Genomic DNA, 15,000 nt, shown 5'->3' on the forward strand with positions numbered 1-15,000 from the left:
TACATATGTTACAATGTTAACTCTTAGCAACTTTTATTTTTTGTGACAAACCTAGTAAATAAGCAATTTTAACCATATATCAGATTGTAGATCCCAAGACAAGGACAGAACTGTAGACAATGTCTGACTTTTCCCAGCATAGTAAGATGTTTGGCTGACACCATATGTCCACAGGTCTTACCTAGAATCTAATGGCTATAAAACAGACAAGTCAAACAATTATCAAAAATGTCACAGAATAATTTTTTGACCTTAAATCATCTAGCAAAGACAATACACAATATGCCTAATTCAAATGAAATGCCTAAATTTTGAGGACATAGATTTCTCTCACTATCACAATCTTCACAAAAGTGGTTTCAAAGTAACCTGCCTAACACCTTAGAATGCATAAGGGGCAGAAATAAGATTTCACTTTGGGTCTGTCTAACATTAAGGCATTCTCATTTCTCTATCTTCCACTGTCTTCTTTTATGTCAAGACTAGAGTTGGTGGAGTGGAAGGTTCAAGAGGTATGAAAACTATTACTTGTATTCAAGTTTTGTATTCAAAACTATTACTTGTATTATACTCAATACTTAATTGACTATATTTATGAAACAAATTACTCCAAAACATAGTGGCATAAAGCATCTATATTGTCATAATAACAGACTCTTTGTGACAAAAATTTGGACAAGACACGGTGGGGCCAGGTATTATCTGCTTTATAATGTCTGGGCTCTCAGGGGTGGGAAGACTCAAAGCCTGGGGTATGACTTAATGGCTAGAGGCTAAAACCCTGTGTTAGGCCATTCTTGTGTCACTATAAATACCAGAGACCAGGTAATTTATAAAGAAAAGAGGCTTAATTAGCTCATGGTTTTGCAGGTTTTGCAGGAAGTATGGTGCTGGCATCCACTTGGATTCTGGCAAAGCCTCTGGGAGCTTTCAGTCATGGCAGAAGGTGAAGGAGGAACATTCATGTGACATGGTGAAAACAGGAGCAGGTGAGAGTTGGAGGGGAAGTGCACACTTCTAAATGACCAGATCTTTTGTGAACTCAGATTGAGAGCTCACTTACTACCAAGTTGATGGCCCAAGCCGTTCTTGAGGGATTATCCAAATACCTCTCACCAGGTCCCACCGCCAACATTGGGGATTGCATTTTAACCTGAGATCTGGATGGAGAAAAATATCCAAACTATATCAAACCCTTTTGGAATTGTCTGCATTACAAGTTTGATGAATGATGCTGGCAATCTCTTAGGAGTTCAACTAGAGGTATCAGCTATGACATCCACCCATTGCCTTCCTATGTAGCCTGAAGTGCCTCCTAGTATAGTGGCTGTATTCCTCAAGTGAACATTCTAGAGAAAGTAGGAAGAGGATGAATTACCTTTCTGTGACCTACTCTCAAGAGTCAAAGTTTCATGTCTGCTCTGGTCACAAGTCTGCCTAGATTCCAGGTGAGAGAACAAAGACATACTTCTCAATAGGAGGAGAGTCAAAATTGCATTGAAAAGCATAAGGAATGGAAGACAGAATTAAGGCCATATTCAGTAAATGAAGTCTGCCACATTCTTCACTTGACTAAAATCCTGTAAAGAAGCCAGTAGATCGGAGAGCATAAGCTAAGCAAGTAACCAAAGGCTACAGATATCTCCATAGACTTCAGGAAGCAAAACCCCAAGTAACCTCTAGAATGGAATTCTAAGCAGCATGTTTAAACTGCTATTGATTTGAGCTAGTGGCTGGTGGCTGTTTTTCATGCAATCTTTTCTTTTAATCAGGAACTTAATTTTATTCTGTGTACCTCTGTGCATACTGCAAAAGATCTCAAGTGATCCTAGGGCTCTTTAAGCAGAAAAGCTGTCAGTTTTTCTTTGTATTGTGTAGAAGAAATGGTTTGAGGAAAGACATATAAGACAAAGCTGCACAGCAAAAGCCCATGTGTATTAGTCTGTTCTCACAGCTAATAAAGACACACCCAAGACAGGGTAATTTATAAAGGGAAGAGGTTTACTTGACTCACAGTTCCACATGGCTGAGAAGACCTCACAATCATGATGGAAGGTGAATAAAGAGCAAAGTCACGTCTTACATGGCAGCAGGCAAGGCTGCGTGTGCAGGGGAACTCCCCTTTATAAAACCATCAGATCTTGTGACTTACTATCATGAAAACAGCTTGAGAAAGACCCACCCCCATGATTCAATTACCTCCCACTGGGTCCCTCCCAAGCCACCTGGGAATTATAGGACCTACAATTCAAGATGAGATTTGAGTGGGGACACAGTCAAGCCATATCACCATGTGAACGTCTGAAATGCAAGTGCCATTGTAGAAAACATACAGCATTACCTTGAAGAAATGAATTCTGCTATGAACTTATTTTGTAATAACATTTTATTTTTTTCTTACAAAGGTTACAATTAATATGTGAAAAACATGGATATTTCTGTAATGTGACTCTAACTGCAGCTAATGCCTATTTTATTTTATTTTTTCCTTTTTCAGGAGTGATTAAAATGGAGAAATCTCTTTTCAACCTGCCACCACTACAAAATTTTGTATGCCATTTATTTTTCCACTCTGTCATCTGGAATGAGTGGCAAAATACAAAACTTCTATAGGAGTCAACAAGGTCATGTTAGTAAGGAAAGTGACTGGTGGAGAGGCAAGCTCTCTTTAAATGAGAAGTGTGCTAAGAAGGGAAGGGATAAATGTTAATATGGTGTGTGTGTATGTGTAAGAGATAGAGAGGGAAATTACCTAGAAGTGGAAAATGTTCTGCTAAAGAATGCATTAATCATTGAACTTCAGATGTTTCCTGCCTTGTGGGAATATGATGTTTCCTGATCTATTGAAAGTTTTAAAGAAGCTAGAAATATAGATTTTAACTTAAAACTCATACTAATTTTTGAATATTGATAACAAATTCACTTTCTCTAAAATACTCTGGCAGAGAATGGGATTCCTTCATATTCTGTTGTTCCATAGTATAATACTTTGGACAAAGCTTTAGTTCCCCTACTTTGTCCTCTTTTAGGAGTGATTACCACATTACATTGAAAGCTTTTATGTATAAATCAATATCTTGATTATAAAACGTCTTAAGGATGGCATTGTACGTTATTTAATTCTGCATCATTGAAAACCAACATAAAATACAGCACAAAATGTTTCTAATGAAAGCATTAAAAATGATACTTGAAGGTTATTTCAAAGTTAGATGACTTGTACAGCTTAATTTAATCCCCAAAGACCAAGAAATGGCCTTCAGTTGAAAGTGTCCAGGGATAGCAAATCATATGAGGTAAATCTTCATTTCTTCATAACCCTTGTTGGCAACGTAACATTTATTGGTCAACTGGTCCAATAAATCATTCTGGAAAAAATTGTATAAACACATTCTAATTTCAAACAGATTCAAACAAAAAGATTTATACATGCTGATACATCAAAGTCTCTCTTTTGCTTCCTTACTCCCAACCCCTCTTTCAAGGACAACCATGATTCATATTCAGACATGTACATCTCAGCTGCTTCTTCTACACATTCATGGACATGTATGTACGTATCACATTTATACAATACCCAAATGAATCCTTTTATGTATTGTTCTGAAATTGGCTTTTTAATGCCACTTAAAGTGTTGGATTGCTTTCTTTTCCAGTGTGTATCTTCTTATTGGAGATTGCACAGTATCTAATATGCCAATATATTTAGAAAATAATTGCATAGTGATAGATATTCAAGATGTCCTGAGAATTCCTCTTACAAATAAACTTGCAATAACAAACATTACACATGACGTTTATGCACATATGAACATGTGTATGTGATACGTTTCTAGATATGTGTTTTAAGAAGTAAATTCTTAAAAATAATAATTCATTAAATATTAAATTTATTTTACTAGTACAAATTAGTATCCCTTTTAAATATTTTTAAAGTTAATATTTATTATAAGTAAATTAGAATGTCAGTTTTCTTGCATTCTTATCAACATTTTCAGTGCTTAAAATTTTTTCCAGCTTAATGAATGAGAACTGATAATTCATTATTGATTTATGTTTCTCTGGATGTTAGTGATTTTAGGTACTATTTTACATTTTTATTTGAAATATCTATTTTTCTTTTTATCAATTACCTGTTGATATTTGTCTAATTATCTGTGGGCTGTCTTATTTTTATTAGCTTTTGATAAATTATACATCTTAATCCATAATTTCATTTTTATTGGTACTTTCAAGCTTTATTGAAGTACAACTGACAAATAAAAATTATATATATTAAAGTGTACAAATATGATGTTTTAATATGTGTATACATTGTGAGATGATTGTAACAGTAAAGCAAAGTAACATTTCCCTTCACCACACATAATTACCTTTTATGTGTGTGTGATGAGAATACTTAATATTTTATCTTAAGTGATACTTAAGATCTCTCTCTTAACAAATTTCAAATATCCAATAAATTATTAACTATAGTCATTATGCTGTACATTAGGTTTCCAGAACTTACTCAACTTATAACCAAAAGTTTGTAGGCTTTGACCATTTCTTCTTTTGCCCCAGTCTTTGACACCACTCTATTTCTATGAAGTTCATGTTTTTAGTTTCTATATACAAGTGAGATAATGTAATAAATGTCTCTGTGTCTAGTTTACTTCAGTTAGAATAATGTCCTCCAGGTTTATTCATGTTGTCATAAATGACAGGATTTCCTACTTTTAAAGGTTGTATAATATTCCATTGTGTATATATACACAAACTTTCTTTAGCCATTTGTCTATCTACAGATACTTAGGTTATTTCCTTACCTTAGCTGTTGTGAATAATGCTGCAATGAACACAAGAGTGGCGTGAAACACTGTGCCTGGTCAATAGTTCTTTTTAATTTTTAGAGGAACCTCCATACCATTTTGCACAATGACTGTACAAATTTACATTCCCACCACAAGTATTTAAGGGTTACCTTTTCTCCTGGTCAAAACTTGTCATCTTTGAACTTTCTGATACAAGCCATTCTAACAGGTGTGAGGAGATAATCTAATTGTGGTTATAATTTGCATTTTCCTGATAATTAGTGATGTTAAGCACATTCATGTATACCGGTGGGCGTTCTATATGTCTTTTATGGAAAAATGTCTATTCAGGTCTTTGATCATATTTTAATGATTACTTGTTTTTTATGCTATTGAATTACATGAATTCCTAATATAGATTGAAACCTTCTATCAGACATATAGTTTTTAAATATTTTATTTCATTCTGCAGGTTTCCTTTTTATTTTGTTGATTGTTTACTCTGATATGCAGAAACATTTTAGCTTAATATGGTATCCCACTTGTTTACTTTTGCTTTTGTTGTCTGTGCTTTCTGTGTCATACCAAAAACAAACAAACAAACAAACAAAACCCATCATTGCCAAGACTAATGTCAAGGAGATTTTCCCCTATGCTTTCTTTAAGGAGTTTTATGGTTTCAGGTTCTCTTTGAAGAGTTTCCCCTCTTTAACCTCCTTGGTTAGATTTATGCCAACTATTTTACCTTTTTGATACCATTGTAATTGTTTTTCTAATTATTTTTCAGACCATTTGTTATTAATGTATAGAAACACTGTGAATTTCATATGTAAGTATTGTGTCCTGCAACTTTAGTGAATCTGTTTTTTGATTGTAACAATTTTTTTTGAAGTTTTTTAGGTTCTATACATATAAAATCATGTCATCCGCAAACAGAGATAATTGTACTTCTTCCTTTCCAATTTAGATGTGTTTATTTATGTTTCTTGCTTAACAGCTCTGTCTAGAACTTCCAGTGCTGTGTTGAATAGAAATAGTGAGAGTGGACATCCTTGCCTTTCTCCTCATCTTAGAGAAAAAGCTTTCAGATTTTTACCATTGAATATGACATTTCCTGTGAGGTTGTAATATATTACCTTTATTGTGTTGAAGTTCATTTTTTCTACTCCTAATTTGTTGAGATATTTTATTATGAAAGATGTCGAATTTTGTCAAATGTTTTTTCTGCATCTATTGAGATGATCATATGATTTTCATCCTTTATTCTACTAATGTAATATACCATATTTATTAATTTATATATTTTGAACCATATTATCCCAGGAACAAATGCCACTTGCTCATGGTGAGTGATCCTTTTAATGTGCTGTTGAATTTCTTTTGCTTGTCCAGTTGACCATAGAACAACATGAGTTTGAACTGTGTGGATCTACTTATACATAGATTTTCTTCTCCCTCTGTCCTCACTGAGACAGCAAGACACCTATTTTTAAAGGCTGTGTAATATTCCATTTTGTGTGTGTGTGTGTGTGTGTGTATGTGTATCACGTTCCATTGTGTGTGTATATATATATATACCATCACCCCTGCCTCTTTCTTTTCCTCTTTCATTCAATCAATGTTAAGACAATGAGGATGAAGATTTTTGTGATGATTTGCTTTCACTTAATAGTAAATAAGTTTTCTCTTTCTTAGATTTTCTTAATAATGCTTTTCTCTAGCTTACTTTATTATAAGAATACAGTATTTAATATAAATATAATATACATAATATGTGTTAATTGACCTGTTATTGGTAAGACTTCTGATCAAGAGTCAGCTATTAATAGTTAACTTTTAGGGAAGTCAAAAGTAATACATAAATTTTCTACTGTGAGGGATATCAGCACTCCTAACACTTTCATTGCTTAACAGTCAGCTGTATTTTGTTGAAAGTTTTGCATACATTTTCTTACAGGGCCCTTGTATGACTTTGGTATGAAGGTAATGCTAGCCTTATAAAATAATTGTGAAAGTGTTCTTTCCTCTTCAATTTTTTGGAGGCATTTGAGAAAGATTTGTATTAATTTTTTTTGAATGTTCAGTTGTATTCACCAGTGAAGCCATCAGGTTCTAAGATTTTCCATGTTGGGAAGTTTTAATATTATTATTACTGATACAATTTTTTTATTATCCATCAATTAAGAATTGATATTTCTTCACAATTTAGTCTTGGTAGGTTGTATATATCCAGGAATTTATCCATTTATTCTAGGTTATCCAATTTGTTGGTGCCTTATTCTTCATAGTGGTCTTTTATGATCCTTTGTATTCCTGTGGAATCAGTTGTAATGTCTCCTCCATTTCTGATTTTGTCTATTCAGTCTTCTCTCATTTTTCTTTGTCATTCTACTTAAAGGTTTGTCAATTTTATCATTTTTAAAAAACAGTTCTTTTGTTGATGTTTTCCATTGATTTTCTACTTTTTATTTCTTTATTTCTGCTCTGAACTTTTCATTTACTTTCGTGTGCTAACTTTGTGTTTTGTTTGTTCTTTTTCAAGTTGCTTGAAATATAAAGTTAGGTTGTATATTTTAGATTTTTTTTTTTCCTTTTTGTAGGCATTTATCACTTTACTTTCCTTTTAGAATTGCTTTTCTAACCTCCCATAAGTTTCAGTATGTTGTTTCCATTTTCATTTGTCTGAAGATTTTTTAAAGTCCCATTTCATTTTATTTTGATCTATTGTTTGTTCAGGAGCATGCTATTTAGTTTCTGTTCATATGTGAATTTTCTAGTATTTATTTATTTTTCAATAATAGATCTCTGGAGTCATATAATTGTGTGATTGGAAACGATGCTGGAAATGATTTCCATCTTTCTAAATTTGTTAAGGATTGTTTTGTGTCCTAACATATGATCTCTCCTGGATAATGTTTCATGTGTGCTGGAGGAGAATGTATATTCTGCTACTATTGGATAAAATGTTATAGACATGTCTTTTAGGTTCATTTGGTCTAAAACGTAGTTCAATTCCAATGTTTTCTGATTGATTTGTCTGATCTATCAATTGTGGAAAGCAGGGTATTGAAGTTTCCTACCAATGCTATATTGTTGTCTATTTCTCCCATCAGATTAGATAATATCTGATTTACATATATAGGTGCTCTGATGCTGGATGCATATATATATATATTTAAATTTTTCTATCATCTTGATGAATTAACTCTTTTATCACTATGTAATGACCTCGTTCTTTGTCCCTTGTCATAGTTTTTGATTTAAAGTATATTTTCTCTGATATAAGTATAGGTACCCCTGTTCTCTTTTAGTTTTCATTTGCATGGAATATCACTTCACTTTCAGTCTATATGTTTTTAAAGCTGAAATTAGTGAGGTTATTAATTGGCCTAATTTCAATATTGTTTTGTCTCAAGGAATAGGGATGCCTGAAAAGAGGAAGAGACGTGAGGATTGGCCATTTGGTGGACCAGTCAGAACACAAACAACAGTTATCAATTCAGTTTGCCATTTTATCGTGGTTCATGGGACCCCGAAACAATTACAATAATAATGTCAAAGATCACTGATCACAGAGCACCATGAAAGATATAATAATGAAGAAGAGCTTGAAATATTGTGAGAATTGTCATCATGTGACACAGACACAAGAAGTGAACACATGCTTTCGGAAAAATGGTACTGATAGACTTGCTCAATGCAGGATTGCCACAAACCTTCCATTTTTGATTGTATAGTGCAATAAGATGAGATATGCCTGTAATGATTGAGAAATAATTATGAAGAGATTATCTCCTAATGAATTGGTAAATTTTAATTATTTTCAATACAGTTTAATTAATTTTTATTTTAAATTTCTCTCATTAATTGATTGAGAGGAAATAGAAATATACTCTGTGTTAAACTTTTAAGTGTTCAAATCATGTTGTGAGGGTAAAAAAGTAAATTCAGTTCTGGAGCACTTCACTTTCAGGTAAATTATGTCGATAGCTATACAAATTAGGATTAATGGAATAAAATTCCAGAGAGGAGAGAATCATTCAGGGGTGAACTGAGGATGCCGGAAGTTTTTATTCTGGTAGTATGTACTAATTTTTAGTGTAGGTTAGAGCCTGAGAACTGTGACTCATTCTAGGAAGAGGAATCTTCCTAGAGAAAGAGCAATCAGCAGATCTTTCACAAGTTATACAAAGCTAGAATGAGAAAGAGCAAGAGTGGGGAGATCCCCTGTATTGCTGTGCACCCACTTACAAATTACTTTGTTGTGACGGGCCCGGCGCGGGAGGGAGTGAAGCAGCGCGGGCAGCGAGCGAGATGCAGCACCGAGGCTTCCTCCTTCTCACCCTCCTCGCCCTGCTGGCGCTCACCTCCACAGAGGCCAAAAAGAAAGACAAGGTGAAGAAGGGCGGCCCGTGGGGCGAGTGTGCGGAGTGGGCCTGGGGGCCCTGCACCCCCCGCAGCAAGGATTGAGGCATGGGTTTCCGCGAGGGCACCTGCAGGGCCCAGACCCAGCGCATCCGGTGCAGGGTGCCCTGCAACTGGAAGGAGGAGTTTGGAGCCGACTGCAAGTACAAGTTTGAGAACTGGGGTGCATGTGATGGGGGTACAGGCACCAAAGTCCGCCAAGGCACCGTGAAGAAGGCGCGTTACAATGCCCAGTGCCAGGAGACCGACCATCCGCGTCACCAAGCCCTGCACCCCCAAGACCAAAGCCAAGGCCAAAGCCAAGAAAGGGAAGGGAAAGGACTAGAGGCCAAGCCTGGATGCCAAGGAGCCCCTGGTGTTACATGGGGCCTGGCCTACGCCCATTAGCTTTAATCAATCATTTCTTGCCTTGTCCCTCTCACTCTCCAGCCCCACCCCTAGGTGCCCAAAGTGGGGAGCGACAAGGGATTCTGGGAAGCTTTAGCTTCCCCCAAAGCAATGTGAGTCCCAGAGCCCGCTTTTGTTCTTCCCCACAATTCCATTACTAAGAAACACATCAAATAAACTGACTTTTTTTTCGCTCCCCCATCCCCCCCAAAAATTACTTTGTTGTAAGGTTGGAAACTTTGAATGTCAGAGTAAATTTTGTAGGAGTGTCCTGGTGGTTATTAAAAAAATAGTTTTTTTCATGGGGAATAGGCCAGCTAGTGGGTGAAACTCAGGTTTGGCTCTGCAGAAAGCTTCATTCTAGAAAGCAGAGCAAACCAGAAGTAAGATGACTTTACTGAAATAATAATCGAATTTGGATTGAGGTCAACACCCTCACATTTTCTCTGCCTAACAGAGATAAGAATTAACCCTGTCTGGTTGAGGATTACACAGTCTGGAGTATCTATGGTTATTTTTACACAATCCAAACACAAAACTTGCAAAATACCAAGACTATATGACCAATAATAATTTTTAAGAAATTGATATTAGAACAAGAACTTGAATGTTGGCATGAACAGAACTGGACTTTAGGATAATTATGATAACTATATTAATGAAATAGTTTAAAAAAGCAATAAAGACATAAAATAATGAAAACTTTCAATTAAAAATTGGGACCTGTAAAAACAAATTAAGTGGACATTTTAAACTAAATTTAAAAAATCTGAAATTAAAAACTGCAATGGATGAATCCAATAGCATGTTAGCTAGGGAAGATTTAGTGAATTAAAAAACAGATAAATAAAAAATGCAAAACTGATGCTCAGAGAGAAAAATTCAGGGAAAATTGGTGAGAGACATGTGGAACAAACTCAATAAGTCTGGTAGTTGTATAAATCTATTCTCACAGGGAGAAAAGAGAGAGAATTTGGCAATGGAAATAGTGAAGAGGTAATGACTGAAAATTTTCCAAAATTGATGGATGACGTTAATCCAGACTCAAGAAGTTCAACAAACTCCAAGCAATATATATAAAAGTTACAGGGTAGGAATCCAAAGAGAAAATCTTAGTACCAGCCAAGTAAAAAAGACAAATTACTTTCAAAGAAGCAGAAAGACTGAAACTAAACATAAAAATAATAAAAGCTAGAAATTAAGGACATGGCCTTTTGAAAAGTGCTAAAACAATATAACTTAGAATTCTATATCCAGTGGAAAAATATTTTATATATAAAAAGCCAAAAGAAAAATGTTTTTAGAGAAAAAAATCAATTAAATATGTTTTCAAAAAAATCTGTTAGAAAGGAGGCTGAAAATCAATATTTACACATCCATCTCAAGAAATTAGAGAAAAACTAACTCAAATCTCAAACATATACAATCTATAAAAATATTAATTTAATTCATAAGTACCTACAAACTGATCAATAAAAAAAGAAAGAAAAGACAGTTGTCAGAATTAGGAATACAAAATAAATCATCACTAATATCATTCAAGCATCAAAGAAATTAATATTATTAACTACCTAATGCCAATTAATTTAGAAAATTGTATGAAATGGAGATGTTTGGGGCAAAATCTATAGCCTAAATTGACAGAAGAAGAAATTGAAAATCTTAATAATCTCATATCTGTGAAAGAACTTAATCATTCCCAGAAAGAAAACTCCAGATCCATATAACCTTGTCAGTGAGAACTTCCAAATATTTAAGGGAATAATACCACTATTAAACAAACTCATTCAGAGTAGAAAGAAAAAGAGATGACACTTTCCAACACATATTTTATAAGACCCAGGAAAACCCAATAAGAAAACTTCACAAAACATTAAAGGAAAGGAAAATCACAGACTAATTTCTTTTAGTCACATAAATGCAACAATCCTAAACCCAATCCTAGAAAATCAAATCCAGCAACATATAAATAGGATAATATATCACGAAAAGTGTGGTTTATTCCAGGAATATAAGATGGGTTTAACATTTGGAAAAATGCATACATATGTTCTCCAAAAGATGTGCACATGAATATTCATAGCAACAGTATTCATAAAGCCAACCTCAAAACTACTCAAAGGCCTATTAACAGTTGAATGGATAAATAAATTGTGGCATAGTCACATAATGCAATACTATGTAGCAATAAGAATGAACAAAATATAGCTACCCACAAACATAGTATTGAGGGAAACAAGCCGGAATGAAAAAAGTAACTATTTAATATGCAATTTGCGTAGAGTACAAAAATTTGCATCCATGATGTTAAAAGTTTGGCTAATGGCTTCCCTGGGGTGGAAGTAAGATCATGATTAGAAGGGGGTATGAAGGGCTTCTATATGTTGCTGTATGGGTGTGTTCCATTTGTAAAATGAATCAAGCTGCACACTGAGGCTATGCACTTTTCTGTATGTGCATTCACATCAAACCAAATTAAGGAATGAGTGTGTTCTAAATTGGAAAGCTGGCTCATATGATAATGCCTCATTTCAGCAGTGTATGTCTAAAAAAATATTTAGTTTCCTCCACTGTCCCTGCCAGCCATCGTGTTTGTTATTTTAGTGACATGCTCAACAGAACAGGGGGTGTGGGATGAGAGTGTAGTATTTGAAGTAAAGGACACTATGTTCATGATTCATTTACCTAATCTAAATAGCGAAAGTACTGCCTTTATCTTTCACAAATGATTATAAGCTTACATTTTATGCAGGTAGAATTATTTGCTATAGGATGAAGCAGCAGTTATCCATTGATCAAAAGTAAGAAAATAAAAAAATATGGCTGGGGAAAAAATCGTCTCTAACCATTCCATCAGAGAAGTAGTTTAACTTTGAACACCATCATTTACAGAATCAATCTTATAATTTTCTCTTTTGGCAGATTTTCAAAGTTTTCAAAATATAGCTGATTCTATAAATTAAGTCCCACAGCTGTGGTGCTGAGTGAATTTTCTAATTTCCTAGTAGGAGAGTCAATCTGCATAATTACTTTCTGAAACAATGGTGTGTATTTCCCCTGTTAATATCTGCTTAAAAGGGAATATTCTTTGATCTGCGACTTATGAGGGAAAAAGATAATGAAGTTAAATATAGTCAATTCAAATGGACACATATTTAAAAGCATCTAAAGTATGCTGAGTCCAGGCACTAGAGATGTGGTAATGTTAATAGGGGCTACCAATTTCTAAATAAATAAATTAAATCAAAGAATAATAATGGAAATAATAATTTAAATTGAAATAATAATTTAAGTACAGAATGTGCAGGTAGAGAAGAAGCAAGGATTTATGCTCATAGTGTAAAGTGGGAAGCATAAGACCAACCAGGAAATGCATTAATATACATTTCTGGAACTGCCAGAAAAAAATAAGAATAGCCCTTCTAAAACAAATGGCATTTTGAAAAGTATTATGATTTTTATAGAAATGTAAAAATGATAGTATTGACCAATGAAATTGGTAGTTGGGAATAGATTGTGAGAACAATTTGGCTTTTAAGTGTTATCTTTAGGCAACAGGTACCTAAGTAAGAGTTTCAAGGGCAGAGCAATAATTAGATTTGTCTTTTAGTAACATAAGTATGGCAATAAAGTAAAAATCAGGTTTGATATGGTGAGGAGCTGATCAAGAAGAATGGCAGTGGATTTATGGAGAGCACTCAAAATGCACACTAAGGTTAAACGTCAAGTGAAATGTGGATGTCACGTTCTCCACTGTCTTCTTATTTTTGTGTGTTTGTTTGTTGTTTTAATTCGCTTTAATGGCCTATAAGTTATGGAATCCTAATTTTAGATCTGTGAGTAAAAATATCTGGAAATCATTTCAGTATAGCTGTGATATTCTCTATAAATGAAGCATTTCGATCACTGGTGTATTTGATGTGTTTTGTAACCATCCACACGAGGACTCTGTCCACACCCGCAGATCATTATGGGTGTACATTCCCGAGCTTCCCAAAGCATTGATCCCTCACTTTGCATCTCACAATAATGGAAGACATAAATATGCCTTGAAAAGCACTCACCATTACTCTCTTGGCTCATTACCCTTATCCACTGGACAGTAAAAGTAATCTATCAAAATCATATGTAAAATCACTGCTTCCCTCTTACACTAGACATTTTAATGCACTGATATAACATCATTTAACTGGAAATAATAGAACTCACTGCCTTCTAAGATAGAACAGCTGAAACAAATATAACTTAAAATAAGAGTGTGTTAGTTGTGCTTCTGTCTTAGACTATGTGATCAGTATCCAAGAAACTAGCACAAAAAATGGTGACATGTTTGAGAGTCAGTACACAACTTGAAGGACTGAACCAACTGGCAGGTCCTACATCCTTTAACATATCAGAATACTTTTTGTCTTACTAATTAGAAGTAACTTTGAGTTCTTCCACAAATTGGCCAAGCTAGACCTACTCTAATGTTTATATTATTATTCTCTCCATGAGCTTAAGTTATTAAGGTCTGGTCATTGATTTATTAAACTTCATGGGAGCAGTTTTGTCACAGTGGAGTAGAATATCATGCTGGGGTACAAAAATCGGAATTTCGTAACAGTCTATCCAGGACTGTGGTTAAGTCATTGGCTTTTCAGATCCTGAGGCTTGCCATTTACATATGTCTTTCCCACTTCTGAACCATTTTTAACCAGGAATTTCTGCAAGGGGTAATGTGATTATTAATAAGATGTTTTGAGATTTTTTTAAAATAAAAGCTTTAGTACGTGAAACACTATTGTTTACTTTAATCAGAGAGACAAGGGAAAGGTTCTAATTTAAGAAATTACCACCAAATAATACCAAGAAAGCTTCAAAGAGCAAACATCTAGAAAACAATATTAGTGCAGCATATTTTTATTTCCATTTTTATTCTTGCTTTTGTATAGGCAGCAGTAAAAAGCTAGCTCTAGCAAGAGTAGCCTCTCTTTGAAATTATCACTTTTGCAAAACAAGAAAATTTCATCTAGATAATTAAGAAAGTCATCAGAGAGTTGGGTTTTGGTAATGATAAACATTAAACATTGAAGACTAATTTCTTTGGTCCATTTGTATTTTTTTCACAGAATTACAGCAAAAAATGCTGTATTTTTCCAATTCTCATTGAAATCTTTCCTACAAAGATAACCTCCTTTCAAGTCACTCTAGAGATATTAGTTTAATTGCCTCAAATAATTGAGCTGTTTTGCATATATAGATAGCATATTATTATTTGGCTATGATGTAGCTTCCATTCTTTGTAGAAAAAAATTATTATAATCTAACTGTAAAAGATTAGATAAATTCCAGCCTGGGCGACAGAGCGAGACTCCGTCTCAAAAAAAAAAAAAAAAAAAAAAAAAAAGATTAG

At 34.1% G+C, this 15,000-nt stretch overlaps 1 pseudogene across 1 annotated transcript; it reads left to right on the plus strand.

The window, feature by feature from the left end:
- Positions 1–294: 294 nt before the first annotated feature.
- On the plus strand, positions 295–9,803 carry LOC103882451 (annotated as a pseudogene). The gene is made up of 4 exons (XR_002520597.2): positions 295–989; positions 3,486–3,553; positions 5,581–5,622; positions 8,210–9,803. The product of XR_002520597.2 is annotated as a midkine pseudogene (transcript).
- Positions 9,804–15,000: the final 5,197 nt, after the last annotated feature.

Source organism: Papio anubis, chromosome 2, assembly GCF_008728515.1.
Source record: "Papio anubis isolate 15944 chromosome 2, Panubis1.0, whole genome shotgun sequence".
NCBI classification, from domain to species: domain Eukaryota; kingdom Metazoa; phylum Chordata; class Mammalia; order Primates; family Cercopithecidae; genus Papio; species Papio anubis.